This window comes from Aulostomus chinensis, chromosome 4, assembly GCF_037954235.1.
Source record: "Aulostomus chinensis isolate RoL2024-O1b breed Wild chromosome 4, RoL_Achi_v1.0, whole genome shotgun sequence".
NCBI classification, from domain to species: Eukaryota; Metazoa; Chordata; class Actinopteri; order Syngnathiformes; family Aulostomidae; genus Aulostomus; species Aulostomus chinensis.
Genome location: NC_141323.1, coordinates 18,809,072 through 18,825,600, shown reverse-complemented (window position 1 = coordinate 18,825,600; position 16,529 = coordinate 18,809,072). Strand labels below are relative to the sequence as shown.

General features: G+C 41.7%; 1 protein-coding gene across 2 annotated transcripts in view; it reads right to left on the bottom strand.

Moving 5' to 3' along the window:
- LOC147262928 (prickle-like protein 1) overlaps positions 1-16,529 on the bottom strand; it is a 79,036-nt gene that overhangs the window by 27,319 nt on the left and 35,188 nt on the right. The window contains exon 1 of one of the 2 annotated variants that reach the window (XM_086202234.1): positions 1-188. This exon is cut by the window's left edge and continues 95 nt beyond it. The exons of the other annotated variant lie outside the window; for it this stretch is intronic. The gene's annotated coding sequence lies outside the window, so the exon portion shown is untranslated. Of the gene's footprint in view, positions 189-16,529 lie in introns of those variants that run through there. 2 annotated transcript variants of the gene reach the window in all.

The window sequence follows — 16,529 nt, the reverse complement described above, 5'->3', positions numbered from 1 at the left end:
CGTCTGGGTGGATTTTTTTTTCTTCTTTTTCTTCTTCTTCGTCTTCTTCTTTTTTTTTTTTTTTTTTTGAGTTGAGAATCAGCTCAACAGATGGGTTCCCTCTTGCTTCAGAGCATGATTCTGGACACGGACAAGGAGAGAGCGTATGCGTCGTTCACGCGGGCTGAGCGCTGCGCAGCTCTCTGGCACCAACTTGAAGCGACGAGGAATGACAAGAGTGTTGCTCTGCGCCTATTGGTTCAAAGACGCAGCTTTACCCTCCCCCTCCTCCTCCTCCTCCTCCTCCTCCTCCTCCTCCACCTCCTCTCTCTCTGTCTCTCTCTATCCTCCACATGAACACACCTCTTACTCTTTTCTCAGTTACAGGAGGAAAATATCACTTTTCTATAAATAAATAATTGAACCCATTAATGTAGAAAAACAGAAATGAATGCAAAATGCTTCGATGAATAAATCCGAACACATAAATAACTTTTTTTTTTACTGCCAAAATGCATTCATTTTTGAAATCTATGAAATTATTCATCTGTTATTTTATCTGTTTAATCCCAGTAATTTAATTTTTCCTTTTCCTGCATGCTCATGTTCCATCTTTCTTCTACAGGAACCATGGGAATAGAAGCATATGAACCCATCTACATTTATTTCATTTCATTTTTCGTTTCATTTTTGTCTGATCGGATACTGATTCTGATACCAAAGATCTTTTATCTTTGATATCGTCATGGTTATTGTTGTTGGCATTATCTTGAAAGTTATATCATGAGGCTGTAATCAACCAAAAAGCGTTTTTTTTTTTTATTAAAGAGGTCACAAAAATATGCTCAAAGGATTCCCGGTCAAGGACAAGGATTATACCAACATCTGCATATCTCATATGCACATCTCGTATTTGAAAACTGTCAGTGTCGACACCCATTTCCTGTATTCCTGGTCTGATATCCCATCTCTTGTTTAAAATACAACAAAATATGATGATGGAGATGGACGCAGATGGAGGAAGAATAGGGAGTTTTATTTCCTCGCACTGCTGACCCGGGGTTGAGGTGTTTCTTGGAAACAACACGCAGGTTAATTCTCCTTGAACTTCTGTCTCAACTTTTTGCTCAACATGCCCTCAAACCCTCTCTCGAGATCACAACCTTCCCTTCTCTCTCACCCCTGAACACATTGCGATGAACACCTCCCTTAAAAAAAACAAACAACAACAACACAAAACAGAGATATCATTCCAGCATTACAATGTGATGAGGTCATTGTAAATTCAGGGAATATATTCTAAAATGTCCTCTTGTCTTTTCTTAAAAGATTCTGAAAGGAAACACTCACTGGATGAACTGTATCCTACAGAGCAAGGGTCCAGGTACAGAGGCTGGGACTCACATATAAACGCACTCAATGACATCAGTCATTTGATGAAGGTTCCTGTTAGTGATGGTTCTGTAGAATATCCCTTTACCTCAACTGTGACAGCTGTTGGTTAGAACAATTTCCATTCCTGGCTTGTGTGACTGACTGTATTGCTCACCAGCCTCCTGAAACTGACACTTAGTCATGCTGTGTGTGTGTGTGTGTGTGTGTGTGTGTGTGTGTGTGTGTGTGTGTGTGTGTGTGTGTGGAGGTGTTATGTCCTGTCTAGAATGTTATTCTGAGTCCTGACATATGAAACCATGAATGTGCAGCACTTTAAAACTCCAATTGTAGAGAATCTCTGGATGATTGATCCTGCAGCGAGAAGTTGCCTCAGCTGTCTTCTTGGAAGGGAACAGAGGGGTTGTGTGTCCTTCGGTAAAGGTTTGGTCCTTGAAGATGGGTGAGGCCAACAATAGACGCTGGACAGCTCAGGTGTAAAAATCCTTGAGGCTATTAAAATATTCCCTCCTATGAGGGGACCAATTGAATGGCAAAGCTACGGCAGAAGTCTTATAAAAAGTATATTTTCCTGGGAGGCAACAATATGGACAAAACTTAATTTGTGTCCTATTATTGTACAAGGGGGGGGGGGGGCAGCACGGCTCAGAGGTAGAGTAGCCGTTTAGCAACTGAAGGGCTGCTGGTTCAGTCCTCACTTCCCCTGGTGACCATGTCGAGGTATCCTCGAGCAAGATACTGAGCCTGGAACTGCGTCCAGGGTGAACCTCGCCTCTCGGCCAATGTCAGCTGGGATAGGCTCCACGGATAAGTGGCATAGAAAATGGATGGTTGGATGGATATTGTACAAAAGACACACATAAAAAGGAGCAGGTCCCCAAATGATGGAGCAGAGCATTTGGATCTAATGCTGAGACTCAGAGAGAGGAGGGGGGAGAGGTGTTTGAATGTCGGTGAACTCTGTAGTGGCAAAGACCAACCAGGTCAAACAGTATTGCTTATTGTCCCTGTCAGCCAGCCAGCAAGCCAGCACCCGGTCAGTCAGTCAGCCCACACAGGACCCCCGAACGCCCTCATTCACCCTGCTGGCTGCTGTTTAACATTCTGAAAGCTCGGTTTACAATTTACATTTTTTCATTTCACCGTTGAATCGTTTAGCTCGGCTCTTGCGTAGCTATAGAATAAGATTGCAGTCGAATTGAAAAGAACTGGTATCAGATATTGCCTTCACAAATGTTTCGTTTTGCCACAGAAATCGGTGCAAATGGTGCACCACTAAATCCACCTGTTGAACATCTCTTCACATCCATACTGGCTCAACTTTTTTAAGTGGAAATCCGATCATCTTCTCCCTCCCGATTGCCCTCTTTCCACCTGCTCGCCTCGCCTCGGTGTAGAATAGAACCCGTCTCTGTGCTTCGCCCTGGCTCTTTGTGAGCACACACAGACATGTGTAACATTAAGCCTATTTACAGCAGACAGCAAGAGGGAGAGGCGTATAAAAGGTAAGCCTATAGGCCTACACATGCAGCCAGGGAGGAAGCGAGGATCAGTGCAGCATGGAGAGGCACAAAGGGGGCCTGTGGGTCAGTAAATCCTGGCCCTGTCACCTCCTGGTGTATAAAAACACAGCACGGTTGATGAAATTGTCGGAGCCAGGCGAAGCACATTGTCGCTCCCTGATCCTGTCTTTTATCTTTCTCCTTTCTCCTCCACTTCTCTTTTGTTTGTGGAACGCTGCTTCAAAAAAAAACAACAATCCAGATTGATGTGAGCCTGCTCGGTTTGTGATGGCAGCTTGGATGTCGTGCAATGAAATGCACGCTGAGGTTATCTTTTTATGGTTGGAGACTGTAAAAGGCCTCTTATCTGAGCCCCACTCATCTAACATACACTGGCCTGGTTAGGTAGCCCAGATATTCAGTTTGTCATTATTTGCTGCAGCGGTCCGGAAATGTTAACATATTTACGCTTAAATTTATAGTATGAGTCAAACTTAAAAAAAAACATATTATTACAGGACTGTAAGGTGATACCTGATCGCACAGCGTGATGTCAGCGTGACTAATGAATTTCCATGTTCGAAGTGACAATTAACCCCTGTGACTGTGTCAGATAGATGAGATAAGCTGAGTTGGGTCATGACCAGCTGGAAAAATAGCCACAAGCAAAGTCCTGGGAAACTATTTTTTTCAGGAAACCTTAGTTAAAACACAGATATCTATGTAAAACTGGTATATTTTGGGAATCACAGACTACTTCTAGGGGGACAAATTTTGTTTCCTTTCCTGGTCGTGACCCACTGAGTGAGATCATATCCCTCCTTCTTTCCGTGACCCTGTATAACCCTGCTTTAAACCCTCCAACCTCCTTTGTAACAATGAGCTAAGTGGTTCCAGACTTAAGCCAGCCTAAAGGAAAATTGTCAATCAAGCAGTGGAAATTGCAATAATTTGGTTATCTCCAAGAGACAAAGAACAAAAATATCTGAATCATCCTCTGAGTTTATATTTGGTGAGACAGAAAGCAAAGTTGATAAAAGCAGCTGAATATATCACACAAGGTCTTATTTTTGTGTTATTATTGTTATTTTTGTGTTATCCATCCGTAAGGGGGCTGGAGCCTATCACAGCGGCTTTTGGGTGAGAGGCGGGGTTCACCCTGGACAGGTCACCAGTCCATCACAGGGCCAACACACAGAGACAGACAACCATTCACACTCACAGTCACACCTACAGTCAATTTAGAGTATCAATCAGCCTCGTCCCCTCTTGATGTCTTTGGACTGTGGGAGGAAGCTGGAGTACCAGAGAGAACCCACGCAGGAACAGGGAGAACATGAAGACTACACACAGGAACCTGCTTGAACCTTCTTGCTGTGAGGTGACAATGCTAACCACTGCACCACTGTGCCGCATTATTGTGTAATAATTGTTATGATTTTTGGGGGTGGGGGAGGGGGTCCACCGAACTTAACACAATGGCCGGATGCATGTCTGGTCACCCACTGTGACTAATCACATCTATCTACCTGCAATCTTTTGTCTTCCTCCTCTGTCATTTGTCTATCTGCCTGTGTCTTCTCTGTCATTCCCAGAGGCAGAATGAAAGGTTTGTGTGTGTGTGTGTGTGTGTGTGTGTGTGTGTGTGTGTGTGTGTGTGTGTGTGTACGCGCGCGTGCGTGCGTGCGTGTGTGTGCGTGTGTCTGATGCTGTCATCAGATGCGTCACTTCAGTCAACAAGTCAAGCTACTAGAAGGCCCTAGAATGGCTGTCCATCCTTTACACTCTGTTGACATCAGTAAGGTATTACTGGAAACACATTTCATTACTTTCTCATGTTTTTGCACACTATTCTACCCACCAAATCTAACAATCTGTGCATTTCTGTTTTTAAAATTGTCAAATCATCATGGGCAATAATCATTTTAGAAATCCACTTAAGATTGCTGCTCTTTGTGCAATGAGGCATTGTATACATAAATGTACCTGGATATTTGTGTGTGTGTATATAAATGCACACCCAAACACACACTTATACATATATATACAGATATGTATATATTAGTAGTAGTAGTAGTAGTAGCAGTAGAAGTAGTATTTCAGCAAACAGTCTAGAGGTCTGTCCAAATGTTACTAAGCAGGGAACCTGTGCTCTACCTGTGTGCTAAACATTAGTCACTTTCAAGAGAAGTACATAACTCACAATGACAGATGGACCTTCAAGGGTGAGATGTGGTATGACACAAGAGAGGCTTAGCCAACTAATTCCACTAAATCAGGTATTTTTATGAGAGGAAAAGCTCAGATTGACTGGAGTGGAACACAATCTTTCCTCATTTTTGGAATTCCTGCCACCTCTGAGAGGTAATTGTTGAATGAAGTAAATCAACAGTTGGTGCCCCCCTACAGGGACACACACACACACACACACACACACACACATATACACACCGACTCATTCCGAATCCATTGCTATGGGTTTTTAAGACAGGTGTGTGACACAGAGTGAGCACACTAGTTAAAAGTTAATCCCATTAAGTGGATGTGTAAGTTCCTTGCAAAACACACACACACACACACACACACACACACACACACACACACACACACACACACACACAGTCCTAATTATACGCATCACATCCGGTGTGCTACCTCCAACCTGTCCTGCACCTCCAGCAGTTAAGCCACCATAGCTGGCATACCTGAGCACGTCGTCAGGTACTTGAACCCCTGAGAGCCGAGCTGTTTAACTCTTGAGTTTTTGACCATATTAGGTAGGGTGGTCGTTAAGGTCAGCGCAAGTGGATGGAAGCTGCCAAATCGTTGGCTGCAGCTTCCTGCCACATCCCCACTCCTGAGCACAATTAGGGGACATGTCAGTCAGTGCATGGCCAAGAGTCCCACACTTGACTCGCAACAAGTTTTCAATTGTGGCTCATAATTGTGGCTATGATTGGGGCATCTACGAGTCTGTATGAAGCTTTTACATATAAATAAATGATGATTTTACAGGGTGATAATACGGAGGGCAAGTGTTCCTGATATTTTTGATTATTAATTAAACACAAGTGTTCTACCATGTCGGTAATACATCTCCACAAATCTGTCAGTGTACCTCACTGAATGCCATTACATCCTATAGCCAGACCCTTAACTATGTCACCGCCAAGAGGGTCAACACTTAACCCTCAGGCTTGTGTTTAGAGCCATTTCATTCACATCAGCAGAGTAACACCTTATTGTGTCTCTGGAGTGGAGTTTCCCCCTCGGGGCTGTAATGTAACGTAGTGAAACCCCAAATTCAGCAGTCAGTTCATGATCTGAGAGGTGATCCTGTAACTGAAGTGAGTGTGTGGATCACACAGCAGTTCATGGCAGTACTCATTTCCCATTGTTGTTAAAGGAAAATACACTCACTGTATTGCAGTTAAATACCATTGTCTGTGCTGGATATTTGGGAGCTGAAACCAGCTGAGAGCAGCTGACTGCTAATTAGCTTAGCATAATGAAAAATAGTGGACAGGAGGGTGAGTGTACCTCTGTTAATAATCAAATATACCTCCAAAATGATATGTGCCTGGCCTGCATTAATAATAATAAAAAGGCCTGTAGCTAACATTTGTTATGAATAATGCTAAACTACAAAGCATTGTAATTTCAGAAGTAGGTACACAGGTGGAATCCCTTTTCCTAACAAAACCCACAAGGAACATTGATTTGACGCAGAACCTCAAAAGCCCCATCGACAGCTACAAGGAATCATGGCTGACTTTGTAAAGAGAGCATAAGGAAGCTTGCATCTGGACGAAACATGACCCTCAAACTTAGCGATTTGATGAATTGACTGAGGTAGGCGAATACTGTTAACATTTGCCAACCACAACCATTCGCTATGCTAAGCTAAACAAGCCGTCTTCATGGGTTCTTCTTGCTTGGGTCTGGGAAGGATGGCAAATAAGAGAATTCTTCAAAGAGTTGCTTCTTTGAAGAGTTTTAGGAATATGAAATCAGTTCGCAGTAGAGTTGGTTGATCTCATATTGAGGTTTGCAAAACCAGAAGAAGTTACAACTGCAAAATTACATGACTGTTGATGGATATTTATTAGCTATTGATCAGATCAAACACATCCATTTACTGTCATCCTGCTCCATCTTCTATATGTATCTTGAAGTGATTACCTCACTCTTAAGTTAATGCTGAACCACTCTTATATGACATCTAATTTTTAAGTCATCGCTAACACAAATAACACCACACATATTAAACCAATTTGGTTTTCATTGATATAAAGTCTGGGGCATCAAAGTTTCAATACATTATCCCACTAATAAAATGTTGTGTCGTGTTTGTAAGGTTGTCAGTAGCTATTATTAAGTGGACCGGTGGGATAAAATAAGAATACATATATTTTATACTCGAATGTCGAGTCACCCAAGTCAAGCTAAGGTACGTGAGGCATCTGAGGTATGGAAAGTGAGTAAAAGATTACAGATTCAAATGCAGTGCTGCTTCTCTGATGTCATTTATTTGTTTTAACATGGTTTATGAGAAGGAGCTACCGATTACTACAAGTACACATTCGACTCTCGTGTGTGTGTGTGTGTGTGTGTGTGTGTGCGCGCGCGCGTGCGTGTGTGTGTGTGTGCGTGTGTGTGTGTGTACATGTGTGTGTGGGGGGTGTTAAACAAATGAACCTTTTGGCTTGAAGTTTACATAGGTGAGCTCAAAGGCAAACATCATTTAGCTGAGTTGAAAACACACATACTTGCAGCCAGCAGATAGAATGACAGGAGGGGCCTCTTCTGGTATGTTTCAGTCTAATAAAGGAAGTAGCTTGTCAGCTTGACATGGTATCGCATCACCAATCTACCACTCAAACACCCTGGGAGGTTATGTGGCATTGGTTGTGTGCTAAGCATGCATGCGCTGACATACCTACAAACATTTTATGCATTTTTTTTTTTTTTTTTTTTGGCATCAAGCCCTATAACTGTTGTGGTCACTTCGTCTTCTCCAACACCTGCCGGGAGTGATACAGCATGCAAGAATGAGAGTTGCTTCTTCCCATTTCTTCATACTGAATTGGCATCTAAGTGTGGGATATTGTTTTTTTTTTTTCCTGCTGATTTGTACATCTCCTGGACTCTACAAGCTGAAATAACACTGATTGAATTAACAACTCCACAAGACAATTGGGTGTAGTTCATTTTCCTGAAGGATGGATGCCATTGGCCATTGGTGCTCTGATCTTGCTCGCTTTCCCTCAGGATTGTTTTACATTCATATTGTAACTTATTAAATGAAGTGAGCTGGCTGCCATCACTTCCTGATTCGGACCAGTGCGCCCAGCTCTCCGCCGTGCACTTGAAGGACATTCCATTCTTCTTCTACTGGAGCATCGCCCATAGTTACTCACATACTACTCTGTTTTTGCTCATCTGATCCAAAAACAGGTTTATGCTGAAATTTATTTAAAAAACATCAACAAATATTTTGGTACACAATGTGTGAGTGTTTATTGTTTGATTATTTGGTTATTTTTCAGCCACCTAAACTACGTGGGCTGAACAAATTTATTTAAAGGCTCACTTCTCAATCTATTTCTTCTTCTTCTTTTCCTTCTCCCTATTATGGACCAATTACAAGTTTATCTATGCAACAATTTTTCATCATTTCAGCTCTCAGAGCACTCGTCAAACCATATACTAGGTTTTACTCAGCACTGTTAAAAGTGGAGAGCCAACCGCTTGTGCCCGACCCCTCCTCAGGGTCTTGGCCTGAGGGAGGAAGTGTGTGACAGCATGTAAGCTCCTGGACCATACTGAGGAATGTCTTGCACACACACACACACACACTGGGGATATGTCAGCCAAGGGCGAGACAGGAGATCGAAGGGAGGGTGCAGGCAAGGAGGGAGCGAAGATGAGAATGGAGGGATCACTGAGAGGAGAGTCCTCGGGTTGCACTCTCGCCCTGGGAGGCCAGGGAGAACAAATGTCTTTGACAGTCCAGAAATGTATTTTCCTGCTGTTGTTACAACTGAAGCCAAATATGTCAGACCCTCCCTATAGTCCCCAGACCATAGCATGCCAAAGACAGATAAATATTAGGATTTTTTTCCCCTTTGAAGGTTCTCTCACACGAATGTCTTTCTCTCAAATGAATCGTTCTTTTCAAATTTCATAACACCATTATCATTTCGTCCATCGGTGATTCATCTGTGTATATTCCAATCATGGAGAGGTTTTCTCGGGATTAGGGGCACATTACACCACTAGGATTGTAGCTTGACCTCTGACCTCATTGTGGCCTGTGCCCTTTTTCGAAGCTTAAACTGGGTGGTCAAAAGAAGTTCCCCTGTGATTCATTCAATTTTAGATGTCGTCAGGAGCACCACATTTACGTTTCTCTCAATCTACCGAGTCCTGTAACCTTGGAGCAGTTTTTTTTTTCTTCAACTCAGTCTCATATCTCATTTTGCATATAAACCCACAGGCTTTAGAGGAGAGAACCTGGTTCTGATAGGCCAACGAGAAACACATGTTACACGCTTGGAGACATTTTTTTTTTCTTCTCACGGACAAGTTAGTGCCGTTAACCACACAGACTGATAGCTGCGTTCTGTCTTAGATGACATATGCTCAGATTGCGCGAGGCGTGATCAGCAAACGGGCCCTCATAACATATTGGTTATGATGTATATACAGAGATGATGCAATGCTGTGCTTCAAGCTTTCCTAGAAAACTCTGCAGGCATACGAAAATGAAAGGATCTTAACTAATGTATATAAGATTGGCCGGTACGCTAGAATACCAGGCTCCCACAGGCTCAAGATAGAAAACAAGAGCAGATTTCACTCTAATAGTTTTATCTGAGACGAAGCAAAACACTTTATGGCCACAAAAATTCGTCTGGCAATTTCACGAAACCCTGTACCAAATCCCAATGATTTAAGATGTATGCTTTGGAGTCAAATTAGTTAGTTTGATTCTGCTTTGTGTCTGTTGCTTAGCATTCTACAGAAATTGTCGATTAAATATTTACACAGCGACTATTATTTGTGTAGGGACAAGACACATACTAAAAAAAAGCCAGCTTGTCTGGTGTTGGTGTGTCAATAATTTGAACTTTAATGCTCAGACTTCGACCAAAGGCTCAGAAGAGTTAAGATACAATCCAGACAATGAAGAAACAAGAAAATCAAAGAACATTGTTTCTCTCTGTAGAACTAAGAGGATACCCAGTTTTCCAATGTTTTCAACAGAGAATTAATCACGCAAAAATCTATGACAGCGTTTCAGAAATGAAGCGACTTGACAGTTTAAAAAATATGGAATCATCAAGTATTTTTAAATTTGAAATCAGAAAATTAAAAGCAGCTCTTCAGCTTTTACCGAACTTCCGCATTTCCGAATAAATGAAGTTCTAAAATGGTCTACTTTTTTTATTTTCAAATTCCTTTTGCAATTTCCCTAATGCAGATTGTAGATCAGTGCACAAGCAGTTGGGAAATTTAAAAAAAAATCTGAGACACTATATTAACTACGTTTTTATGATAAATGTCTGAATATATTAAAACAGAATTTAAAAAAAAAGCAATATACAAATCACCATATTAGAAGCTAGTTCATATGAAGATGGATGAATGCTAACTGAATTTTGCCTGTTCCCAATGGAACACAATGCATTTTGCGGCCTCTATTTGAAAATGGACTGTGTGGAAGGCATGCCAATGTCCTGAGCAGCTCTCTTTTTAATGATGTTTTTTTTTTATTATTTGTAAGTGCAGAAAAAAAAACATGTATTATCCTCCATAAACACACCACAGTTGAACACAAAAATTCGGATCGGCTCTGTAAACACGATTGGTGTTTCAAGTTCGTCCTCTATCTAGAATTACATAAAAACTACATTTGGACAGAGCGAGCAGAGGCTTGCGGCCACTACTTTTCCACATCCACAAATTTTGGCTGGTTCTTGTCAATTTTTTATTTATCTACAAGCCACATGCAGAGAAGAGAAAATAAATAAATCATGATTTCTTGCTAAGCTAAGCTCCTAGCGGACGTTGCAGTGGTATTCATCTACTCATGTATTAAAGTGATTTGCCAAGATATTCTTTGAAAAGAATGAGTCTCAGCCCTGACAGCTCATGCACCAATATATTCTCAGTGCGCAACTTTAAAGTCCGTCGTGAAATTTGCAGGGGTTTTGAGGGGGATATGAGAACTGGTGGTGAACTGTGCTATATGTTCCGCTATCATTTCTTCAGCCCACGTGAGCGCGATAAGGTTGAATTAATCACTTAACATGCATATGAGTGCATATGTGTGTGTGTGTGTGGGTTCATCCGAGCAACACGTGCCAAGGAAGTTCTGTCGTCACTTCTGTCAAGGGTGGGGTACAAATGGAGGGATATTAAGGGAGGGAAAAGCTATAAAAAAAAAGTGAGCGAAGGAAAGAGGGGGGTGATGAGGGGAAATATGGGTGGGAAGTACAGAGTGGGACGGGCTCTCAGAGAAAGCTCTCCCTGTTGGGTTAAACTTCTCGGACAGAAACCTTGGCTCGTATCTGAACGTGCCTCCTCTGAGCCTGGCCCATTCATCATGATGTCTCTCTCACTTTACCCCCCCCCCGCTCCCACTGATGTGTCTCTCATCCATCTCTTGGAAGAATTGAAAGAATTGAGCCAAGTCCAGACACTTGTAATCAGACTCTGAATCATTTTATTTGCCAAGTGCAATAAATGTACCAGTTATTTCTATTGGTTTTGAGACTGCTGGAGAGACAAATAGTAAATTAAAACATATAAATATTGAAACCCTTGGCAGGGAGGCGTCAGCATGGGGCTGGTCGTATGCTACATATACTGTACATACAGTATATGTCAGCCTATAAATACACATTCAAAATTCAAACACTGTTTTCATTGAGTCACTAGTTATGACGCTGGAGATTATTAGTGTCACTTACCGTGGATAAGCCAAGGACGTCTTCTTTTGTGCACTGAATACATACACACACACACACACACACACACACACACACACACACACACACTCGAAAGATGGAACAAGCAATTGCTACTTTCACTACGTTCACAAGGTTGTTCACTGCAAGCACTAGGCTCCAACGTCCATTCATATCCTGACGCTACTGAAGTTGTGATAATGATTTTAACATGATCAGTTTTTCTATAATTTAACGGTTATAGTACTTTTACGCTACTTTCACCAAAGTAACTGCAGAGGTATGACAATAAAAGACGGAAGTGATTCATTTGATTTCTTTGTCAGCTTTGATTGGTCAACACCATCGCATCATACAGTACGGCGATATCATCTGAGCAAGGACGGGGACATTTTCAGTTTAAAAAAAATGTAGCTCAAAATCCACAAAATATGTTGGGTGTTATGATGGATTTGATCCTTGAAGTGGCAGGGTTACAAAGCTTCTGAGGTGGGAATATACACTACCTGTCAGCTGAGTGAATAAGTTAAATACAAATAATCATCTTTATTTTCTCCTCATGAACATCTGCCCTGGCGCTTTCACCGTAAGAACTTGGTGAACAGTGGCACCTCCACACTAAAGATCCACTGAGTCATCATCCAGGAACACCATCTTCAGGCAGACTTCCCAGTAGGTGTCACAAGGTTCCCCGTCGTACTGCAGCAGGTCCTTGCTCCTCTACTGGGGTTTTGGAGCAGCCTGAAGAAAACTGCATGTCAAGAACATTCCTCCTCATCCTAGTTCAACTTACAGGGAAGTGATACCAAAGCAGCACAGTAAGAGTAGAACTTCCTAAACGGGAATGAGCGAGGAAACTCCAATTTACTCTAATGAGCTGTGTCTAATTGTAAAATGTGTCGGGGATGTAATGCTACACCCGTCTGAGCTCCCTGGAGGCGGCTGCTTAGTGTATCATGACAAAAAAATAGGTGTGTGTGCGTGCATGGAGAGAAGAAAGGCAGACAGCAAAGGTGTGTTTTTCATTCATCCACAGTCCCACAGTGCATCTCTCGACAAACTACCTGCAAGTGAAAGACCCTACCCTTGGGAACCCATATGTTGTTTACAACCTTACTGCTGCTGTACAAGAAAAGCATGACACTTGTTAGAAAATTGCTTACATTCTGCGAACATTCCAGTTAGAATGATTTACGATGCATTCGCAACTACAAACTGAGAGGGAATTATTGGCTCCTCACGGCGACAAATGGCACGAGGTAAAGACTGAGCTTGCATTTTTACTTGTGATAAGTAAAAGAAGTCAGTCGGTGGATGGTAAATGGATGGAAAGTTTTGTTAAAAGTATGCACAAGTATCCTTGCTGAAATGTGTTAAGAGACAAGTGAAACTCGGCAGGCAAATCTGGACACATGGGACAGAGATATCTGACTTTAATCTCTGGCTTTGATCTCGTACTTTTTGCCTTTAGAGAATTAAGAATCAGCCCAGGTGTTTACCAACTTTAATATCTGGACAGAGACTGTTCACCGTGTCAAGGATCCATGACTATGGGGATAACAGCCGCAATAAAACCTTAGAACCTGCTGGTGACCTCAAGTTTTGCTCCCAGACACTGAACCCCCGTCTCCCCCCAGAAGCCTGTTGAGCCTCTCCACATACACAAACAATCAGTGGGAGAGTACCAGGTCATCTGCTGTGAGGGGGCCGATAATATGATGAAGTATTTTATAGAATACAGGAAGAGAGAAGAGAATGAGTCACCCCATGATTACAGATGAAGACTGTGGACTTAAAACCTGAAAAGTAGGAGAAGATCCACCCAAGTATGATACTGATATTTTAGAGGAGCCCAAACCATTTCATTGATAACCATTCAGAATGAGGCCAAGCAGAAAACCATTGAATTTATTAGCAAATTTAGGTAGAGTCATGGACTTTTTGCTTTTTCAGTTTTGCCCTAATGTATCGCCTTCTTGTAATTTACTTCCTACTTGCATTCATTTTCTCCCATGTGTTTCTTGCTCTGTTTTATTTTAATTAAATCTCCTCCATCTATTACTCATCTGCTCTCTATAATCTTCTCATCCCACATATTGTGCACTTGATTTGTTAATGTTTGTGCCATAAACTCAGCTACCTCTGTTGACCAAAGTTATCCAGTGTCTACACTGGGATCCAGTTCAAAAAAACATTTCAAGTGAACACAGATGAAGAACCAGAGGGAAATATAGAAATAAACAAAGATAGAAGAGGAAATCCGAATACCGAATCTTACTTGGATCAGACAAACATCTGCAGTGCACTTCCTTTGTGTGTGTGTGTGTGTGTGTGTGTGTGTGTGTGTGTGTGTGTGTGTGTGTGTGTGTGTGTGTGTGTGTGTGTGAGTGAGTGAGTGAGTGAGTGAGAGAGAGATGAGTGGGTGCCAGGGCTTCTTGCTGTGTTCTTGCTAGCTATGACTCACTGTCACTGCTGCACCAGGCTGCTGTCTTGGCATCATACACATTCTGCCTCTGTGGCAGCCAACTCCCACAATCTTGTGTGTGTGTGTGTGAGTGAGTGAGTGAGTGAGTGAGTGAGTGAGTGAGTGAGTGAGTGAGTGAGAGAGAGAGAGAGAGAGAGAGAGAGAGAGGAAGGAGAGTGTGTTTGTGTGCATTGTGTAAGAAACAGAATCAAAGTGAGGAACACAAGTCATTTATCCTGGGTATAAAAAAAAATTTACTGTCAGGGTTTTTTTCTTTTTTTGCTGATGCACAAATTGTCCACTTTCATAGAGATGCTTTTAGCAAAACCTTTCAAGCTGTCTGACAGAACACAACCATCTGCGTACAGCAGCAGGGAAGACAGGAATCGAGATAAAACCTACCACTGGCATCAATGAGTCCCCAAGGACCAAAAGCCATCAGAAGATGCCCTCGTGGATAAAGTCTTAATTTTGTCCCAAATGCAATTCAGTCTCTTGCTGTCTTTGGTTTCTTTCTACATTTCCTTGACGTATGCAAAATGGGTGTAGAATCCAAAAGGTATACAAGAGTGAGCGCATCTTAGCTTGTTTGTCTGAAAACCAGAGAGGTACTTCACAAAATGTAGTTATGAGGAAAGCGAAGAGGGGGGGAAAAAAAAAAAAAGACAGTTCAGGGGAAACAAATTTTTTTTTTTTTTTTTTTTTACTCAAAAGCCAGAGATTTATTATTATATAAAAGAACAGCTTGAGGCACAGCTTGAAAAACAAAGGCCAGTGATGGTTCAGTGCAGCAGCAGCAGGACTTAATGATTAATTTACCAACAGATGACAAGCCTGCTGTATATACACAGATTACATAAGGTTAGAGATCCCTGTCTACCCACAAACACTGGGAGACACAGTGTTAAAGATGAACTGGCATTGTCTGCAGTTAATTGGCTGCTTTGTCCTGACGGTGTGTATATAAGTGCGTGTACATATGTGTGTGTGTGTGTGTACTCATTTCTGAGTGTTGTCATTCAGGAAGGTATATGTGGGAAGGTACTGCTCCTATTAAACCATTCCAGTATAATTGTACTCCCTTGGATCACTGTTCATGAGGCAGCTGGTCTTTAAAAGAAGCCGCACATGGAAAGCAGAAAAGCACTTATTGAAGAATGCTTCAGTGTTGTAAAATACCCTCTGCCCAGAATACTTTTGAAATATATTAAGTTTTTGATTTATGTATTATTCTAGGAATACTCCTAGCCATAAAATGCTACTTTTCTCTAGAGGTAGAGCTGTAGCGCGGTCCTTCGCAGCTCGGGCCACTCCACCCAGACTCAACGGCACAAGCGTACCCCCCTGAATTTCAACTGTTCGCTTTATCCATCCGACCTCATCTGTGTGCTGTCATTGGCAGGGTTATTACACACCCACTCCTCGCCTAGAAATGTCCAGACAAAACAAAAACATTGAAATACTGGCAGAGGGCATCAGCTCTGCAGACACAGTCACCACCAAGCATGTCTAGAGGCCCAGAAGTGACGATGGAGTCCGATTAATTACGTATCAGTGTATATTTAATTTTTTTAAGGCAAATGCTTCAGTCTCTACCTTTAGCATTCTATTGAAAATCTAAGATTAACGTCATAATTTTCCTGCAAAACGTAACGTAAAACACAATGTAGAATGTAACATAATGCTGTTTTCATCTTTCTCGTACCTCGGTGGCATTTTAAATTCTGGTTGTTTAATTTTCTTCTTCTTATTTATTACATTATTGCCTTCTTGTTGTACAGATCCAGCCATGTTTCTTCCTGTGAAAGAAAAACATGTCCTATCCATTCATACTTTTTTTTTATTTTTTGTAAAATAAAAATGACCGTGGAATCTGCGCACATGATGCAATTCCAACATTTGGCGAATAGGAAAACAAGCTGGAAAGTCAAAGTAATCTGCAAATGTTGATTATGCAACGATATAAACTTCAGAGTTGTTTAATAATCTAACTACAATTATCGGATCCACTTTTTAAAATGCCTAAAACATCACAAAAAATAACCTATGATGCTTTCATTCTGCCGTGAAAAACTATATGGAAACTGCATATTCCTGTTGTTAGGCAGAAATGTTTCATTTTCAGGAAATGACCAATGAATAATTTGAAAACATTTTATTGAGTTCATGCAGAGCCTGAGGAAATTGCCTCGCTCCTCTTTATCTGTGGCCTTTCTG